Source organism: Medicago sativa, chromosome 6 (genome assembly GCF_051527215.1).
Source record: "Medicago sativa cultivar Bolivia chromosome 6, Bolivia_mono, whole genome shotgun sequence".
Lineage (NCBI taxonomy): Eukaryota > Viridiplantae > Streptophyta > Magnoliopsida > Fabales > Fabaceae > Medicago > Medicago sativa.
The window spans coordinates 94,726,445-94,734,609 of NC_140754.1; positions in this window are offsets into that span (position 1 = coordinate 94,726,445).

An 8,165-nucleotide genomic window follows, 5' to 3' on the forward strand; every position below is an offset into this window, starting at 1 on the left:
ACTCTTAATCACCTTATGATGAAGAATTGATAGGTTACCGTTTCTCATATTTATTTATAGGCAAGCAAACTAGGTAGCTGACTTGCTTGCGGGTTATGCACTTCAACACCTACGAGTACTTGCTATTTAGACATTTGATGGGTTGTGTTAACCTTTTATGACAGAATGTAGTCAATCTCTATCTTAATCGTCGTGTTCGTCTGTAGTTTGGCCTAACGGCCTCCTTATATCGAAAAAATAACACTCTAGCTAAAATAGTTTAAAACTTGTGCTATCTTTGCACATTTGTATTGCTTCCTTTTGCTCATTTTTGGGGTAAATAAAACTACTTTTCAGTTCATATAATACTCCTTTCTTTTCTTTTGTGCTTGGTTTTCTTTTGTGGGCCTAGAGATTTGTTGTGCTCTGTGTCACTGAAATTCTACATATACAGTAAGCAACGGAGGTTGAGTTTAGAAGAAGGAAGTATTCTTTAACATGATGAATTAAAGTTTAAATATCAATTTGGAGAGGTGGCCGTATATAGTGTGTTTTGAATATGATTAACTTAAGTGGAAAAACCGACAGTGAGTTGGTTCAAATGATAAGGGATTTGAGTCTCTTAAATATGTGATCAGAGGTTTGATTTAAGATAAAGAATTGAACTGGTATACATTCAAACCTTTTAAGTTTTTATTGAGATTATCATGAGAAAAAATCGACCAAGAATTAAATTTTATCGTAGATTGTTCCATCACCGAAGATCGAACTCCATTACCAATTAAATATATTTCTTTAGATAAAACATATTAACCACTTGTGTGTCAACCTCGTGGTTATTACACTATCAAATTTAATTGCATAAATAAATGTACATAACCACCTCAAAAGGCTTTTGCAAAACAACACCGCTAGAAATGATTAAAGCTGTCAAAAATGGGCCGAGCTAACGGGCCGGCCCAAAAGGCCATATTTTTGGGCCGGGCTGGGCCTAAAAAACTAGCCCAAAAACACACTCGGGATTTTTTGGCCCAAGCCCATTTGGCCCATACAAAAATTGGGCCGGGCCGGGCTGCCCCATCGGGCTTTGGGTCGGCCCATTATTACTATTTAATTTGATTTTTTGTTAAAAAAATAGTATATTTTTGAAAAAAATTATCAACTATTTTAAAATTTATCAATAAAAAAATATTTAAATAAATAAACTTAATAAAAATGAATGAATTTAGCTTAAAGTTTTAAAATTTTAAACTTTATAAACTACTTGAATCAATTTGATTTAATTTGATTTAATTGAATGAATAATATAAAGTTTCATTAATATTCAATGTTAATGTAAAAATTACTTACACTTTTATGTTCATCCAATCATATTTTAGGAAAAAAAATAGTGGTGAGTGATTAATATATAAAAAAAAAGTGAATAAATTTTAGAAGTAAAAAATAAACGGGCCGGGCCGGGCTGACCCATGGCCCACACAGGCCGGGCCGGGCTCTAGAATATGCGGCCCAATTATAATTGAGCCGGGCCGGGCTGACCCATTTATGTAGTCGGGCCTCTTGGGTCCGGGCCGGGCTGGGCTGGGCCAGCCCATTTGACACCTCTGGAAATGATGTCAACAATTTAAAAATTGAATATTGCCAATAAATCATGATAGATAATAGCCTATGCTGGTTGGCCCTTTATATTTATAAGTTAGTAATATACTCATTTTAGGTTTTACCGCATATTTCTCTTTTGTAATTCTTATTTTCATAAGCTATTCTTTTTACATTGTTGAAACTCTAACCTTTTTCTACTTTTTATTTATTTCGTGGTCTCTATTGTTAACGTGACATTAGAGTTTAATTCGATCATCCTTGAACTATTTGCCACTATTATGTTGTTGAGTTTTCAAAAGTTCGGGAATATATTTAATTTAGTACTCTTTGATGATTGTATCTATTAATCGCGGTTTGGTTCTCTTAGTTTGTTCCTTTGTTGGTTATTAGGTTGTTCCTTATTGGTTGTTGTAGTAGATACGTTTTTGATCCAAGTTTGTGATCAGTGTTCAGTGTTATCGTTCGTTGAGAACGCACGGGGTAAACTTAAACTTGTTTCGAAACTTATATTTAAACGAAAATTGCTCAAAACACCCTTCAATTGTAACACACTTTTGAAGTGTATTTTGACTACAAATGCACTATTGGAAGGAGGCTATTTATTTAAATGTGAATTTTTAGCTCGGTCTTATAAAGTCTAAATTTCTATTCCCGTCGGTCTTAAGCGGGTCGGGTAGCTCATTTAAAAAAAAAATTGATTAAGGAAGAAACTATAGTATTACTTTATATTGCAATAGTATATATTACTTTATGTACGTGGGTTCGTTGGGTTACGTCCGTGATTAGTGAATCTTTGTTATGATAGATTAGAGATTATCCACTAGGTCTGTTTTTATCGATGTATTCCCTTTTGGGTTGTACCTGGGTCAGGTTTTATGTCCCTCAGTCTTTGTATCTCTCTTTTTATTTATTTTATATTTCCTTTTGATTAAAAAAAATTGCAATAGTATATATAAATTTGATTATGAGAAGAATATTAGTTTTTTTAAGGAATATTATAATAAGAAACGGGTTGAGCATAATATATTTGGTCCACATATTCAAAAATCAGACGAATGTTACGGCACAAATTATGATAAAGGTGGGAAACAAATATATAATAATTGACAGTTTGATACCCACCATGTGATGTGGTTGGCTATCAAATGAGAAAGGAAGAGAATGGTATCCATGTGACATTTCTGACTTTGATACCCCCACCTTAGATTGTTGTTGGGTTTCAACAACACACAAAAAAAGATATAGATAATAGTAGATAAGAAAATACAATAAACACTTTTTTTCTTTATGTATTTCCTATTTTCTATTTACTTATTTTCTGTCAACTTCCATTTATATATTTGTTGTCATTTTGTTCTTTTTTATTCTGCACTTTAACCAAATTTAACGAACTATTGCTAATAGGAATAGAAAGGTTCCCTACATATGAGACATTAAGACCATATACTTCAATCATATGGGAGGCAGTTTTCATAATGAAATTAAACAGAAATAACTATATGGTGGTGCTCAACTAATTTGTAATTTTAGAATTGGACTCTATACATTCTTTTTTTTTTTTTGACATAAACAAAATTATATCATTTCAATAATCAAAATAGAAAAAATAGAAGATATATAGTATTGAATTAAAGACATGGTGATTAACATATAAGGACTGTAGAGACTAAATCATATAATTTAAATCAAAGATTATTACCGTAGATTGAAGAAATCATCTAAACTTGTTCACACCAACTTCATTGACCCCAATATTCACAAGATGGAAAAGCTACTATAATCATATAACATAGATATAGAAACATCTCACCACCTTGTCAAACACTTCAAGAAGGACATAAGTCATCAAGTGCTCCCCCATTTCAAACCATTCTCATGCGAGAAGAAGAAATACAATGCCAAATAAGAGAAACAAAATTTGAAGGGAGATCAATATCGTCTATCAAATCCTTTACAAAATTTCAATCTAGACGAAGAACTTCTCCAAATCATCTATTGTACCACTTAAAAAAATGTTTAATCATCAATTGTATCCTTTTAAAAAAAGTTTGATATCACTATTAGGTCTCTAGAGTTGAGGATCATCACATTAAACATTTAACGACCACAAATTTGATTTGGATACCACATTTTTTTCTAAAACCTCAAAATATTATATATTAGTTATCTTATTTATATATTTTCTAACATCCATTTTTCCGTCAAATAAAGAATTTCTAATTCACACTCGACACATCAATTATTCCTATCATTAGTCATTCAAATTTATTAATATATATTATGTCTATAATTAAAAATTCAAGTAACTATATGGCGGTGCCCTACTATGGCACTATCCTATATGACTCACCTAAATTGAAAACCACTCGTAACAAAAGGTTTTTTTTTTTGTATTAATTGGACAAAGAAAAGTTTAAAACCCCTAATGCTTAGACTTAGTCTATTATTTCTAGAAACTAAATTGATTAGTTACATTTGGCATTATTAATGCTGTTATAGAAGCAAAATAACAGTGGGAAGATTTCTTAGTCAAACGTTAGTTATCAAATCCCAAATTTTACAAGCCTGCAGCTGCCGCACAAATTTGATTTGAATATGTCTTTCTTCCATTTTCCAACAACTCATCTCCAACGATATCTTTCTTTTCTTAATTTCTTTTTTTAGATATAATATGATATGATATTTTATGATGAATACAGTGCTACCCTTAAGTTTGGGTGAATATGCATCGATCACCCAATTATTTAATGACATATATTTGTATTTATTTATTTTAAAAAAAATAAAACTGTCGATGAACTTTGCCTATAAAGTACTTTTTTTTAAAAAGAACCTACAAAGTATGTCAATATTTAACCAAATTTGAAGGTATTTAAGAATTTACCATATTTTTTATATAAAAAATGGTAAAAAAAAATTCTTGTAAAAAAAAAAAGAATTTACCATTTTATATATAATATATATGATATGTTTGTGGGATAATGTTATGTCGAGTAGGCCTCTTTATTCTGGAAGCTAAGATTGCCTGCAAGTTGCTTCATGCAATCGCTGTCAATGAAACCATTAGGGTCAACATATTTTGTATCCTTTTAATCATCTATTATTTGCTCCATCTATCTATTAATTTGTCTTTTTAGAAAATCTTCATATGTTGCATCATAACTCATAAGTGTCATTTTCTCTTTTCAATGTACAACTGTATCATAATTAATTTATTATAAGTTATTACATTTTTTATTACAATGATAAGCAACTCAATTGTTGAGTTCATTGAATAATCGATGAATCTGATTTATAATATTGACCAAACACATCAACTATTCAATAAAAAATAAATATTTTTTTATAATAATGATCAGAAAGTGTTGTTACAATTTAAAATCACAAATATCTATAAATATATTTTAAGAAATATTTATGTCTATTTGTATCATTTTTTATTTTATTGCTAGAAATTTAGGGTGGGGTGGTGTCCTAGTCCATGTTAAGCAAGGCATTCGTCTCAAAGAACACTTCTAAAAGAATTTACATTTACCTTTATTTAAGGCACTAACAGAGCTCGAGTCCGGGAGCTCCAAAACCAACACATGTCTTATTACCTTTAGACCAACTCCTTGAAGTAATTTGTATCACTTTAAGTTATTATATTATCCTCCTCATATTTTTTTTTTTTTTTGAAGAAGCTAAATTAGCCTCCTCATATTGATGATTAATAAAAGTAATTTAATAATTTGTCGTCCTCTTTAATTTATATATGTGAAATAGTTTAGTCTAACACTCGTGTTCATAGGTCATGAGTTCGAATACGACAATAAGAATACAATAATGTTAAATTAAACATCTTGAAAACTCTTTTTCAAGCAATTTGGAACCAAAATATATATATAAAAAAAAGGGAATTTTGAATGAGAATAAATGAAAAATATTTCTCATGTTTCTGTTGTTGGAAGTCTATCGTATGTTTATATATATTGTGATCGGATATTTAGATTCCAATGTGCATGTGGTTGTGGTATTCTTGCAAATTAGCACTAGAGTATATTTTCTTGATGGTGAAATTGAGTTTCATGATCTCTTGTATTAAGGCTAGTTACTTTGCATGGTGTTTATTGATTAAGATTTTATTTTTGGACTTAGAATTGTAGATTCTATTTCTAGGTCTTTGAAAATAACTGTAGATTCTATTTCTAGGTCTTTGAAAAAATTTGCGATAATTTAATTGCTTTCTAAATGGTGATAAGAACAACAGAAGTGGCAGTTGGAGCAAACATAAAGATAAAAATTTGACCGTTTAGCACATTAAGATTGATTTGATGGTCATTGATCGTTTAATAAGGGCACACCAGCAATGAAATTCAAGGATTGTGTATAAAAAAGAATGGTTTGGTTCCATTTCCGAGTTTATACATCCGGGCTCCAGCTTGTTAATAAAACTCTTATGCTGTGATATTCCATTTACATTTACCTTTACTTAGGTATGATAGGGCACATGCATGGGTACGAATTTTGCTATCCACTTGATGAGTTTAGGTACTAGGACTTTTCCAAACGATATATACGCAGACGGATACTGTAATACCCTACCCATGTACCCTATCCATTATCATCACTAGTTGGATCTAAAATAAGATGTTAGTTAGACTTTACAACATGACGAATTAAAATTTAAATTCTAGTCAAAAGAAATATATATTTAATGTCAAATGAAAAGAACTTGTGAAAATTAAAAATAAATAAGTTTTTTGAATCCCAGTAAATGCATGTGGATATCCCCACAAATTATACTCTAGCCCACAATGAAGTAAATTTTGTGTATGGGATTTGATGGGGTAACTCCAAAAATATAACGGTTTATTCTTTATATAGTAAAATCACTCCAGAAAAAAAAAAACGAGCTTGCACTTAAAATATAAAAGCCATGAATCATGATCATTATTTTTTGTCTACTCTTTTTTCATAAAGCATAGAATCTAACATCCAAATACATTATTATAGCCTCCAAATCCCAAAACTAAAAAAATAATAGTTATTTGCAACACACTTGAAATATATTATTAATAAAAAAAGACATGACATAAACCATACCCAAATGAACAATAAAAGTTAACGAAATATACCCGTTGTTGGATCAGAGGGGAGGAGAGTCCGTGGAAAGTGTTTAATCTTCACTTTTCTATATGATAAAGACATATAACTCACTTGCGCTCAACTGATAATTTTGTTAAAACTTGACAATGTTGATTTTGTCAAAATCGCAGTGCTCACCATAATTTTGACAATCTCCCCGCAAATCAAACATGCACTAAATCTAATAGATTTAATCTATGCATATTATGAAAAAAGTGCTCTTAATAACGGTGACAAATATTCCCACCAGTAAATATCCTCCAAGGTGAAACCAAAATTTGCAAAAGCTTATAGGACAGCTAGCATTCTATCTGCTCTAATTAGTACAAAATACCTCAAGCAATGAATAATTATATATGAAGTTTTATTTTCAAGAATAATACATGAAGTTGGATTCTTTAATTTTACAAGTTAGAAAATTGTTCCTTATTATATTTTCAGCAAGCACGTCCACATCTTGTTACGTGGATAACCATTGGTTTCCACTTTCCAGCTGGTCCTCTCCTCTTACTTAGAGTAACAGCTACTGTGTTTAAACTAAAAAGAAATAAAAGAAATTTTTTGTCTTTCTCAAAATATACAGAAAAATGGGTTACCTAATCTTTGACTCACTCACAATTAACTACTAACAGGGAATTACCTTACTATAAATGAGAGAATAGACAACTAGCTTTCTTTGCAAAATTTAGTTTCTTTTTATAAAATGATGATATAGGAACACTTTATTTGCAAGCATAACTCTCTTAGTGAGTGACATCAATGGAAGTTTAGTTTCACACTTTAAAAATAGATCATATACAAAATAGTGAGTGAAATAGATCACATATACTTTAAAAATAGATCACATGCAAATTAATGCAGTTTTATTCAGAAATAAATTGAATGTTAGAATGAGTGTTGAAGAAAGATTGTTTCTAATAATTCTATTGTTTAGATATTTGGTGTTTTATTTCGCGAGATACTTTGTGTGTTTATCATTGTCGCTTTTCAAGATATTTTGATATGCTTTATAATATATGAAGTGTATGTGTGTTTGGTTCTACAAGAGAAAACTTTGATTTTGGATGAATTGATTCTATAAAATTGATTTTGGTTAAAATTGAGTTAAAGTAAAATGATTTATGTTTGGATACATTCGTGTAAAAGTGAGATGAACAATAAATTTAAATTCGAAAATCAATTATAGAACTAAAAACTACAATTTTTAGCTCCAAGTAGAATCAATTCTAGAGACAAAATTAAATTTCGGTCATATTCCCAAATTGTTCTTTTAAGATTATAAGTTATGTTTTAGGCATCTGTTGTTGGATTAATTATTTAATTAATCAATTATGGATTGACAATAATCAATTATTATAAGTTGATGTCATAATATAAATTATGGTCTATTGTGTTAAGCACTAATTATATGATGAATTTGAGTGATTGGGCTTTTGTTACTAAATGGACCGTGATGG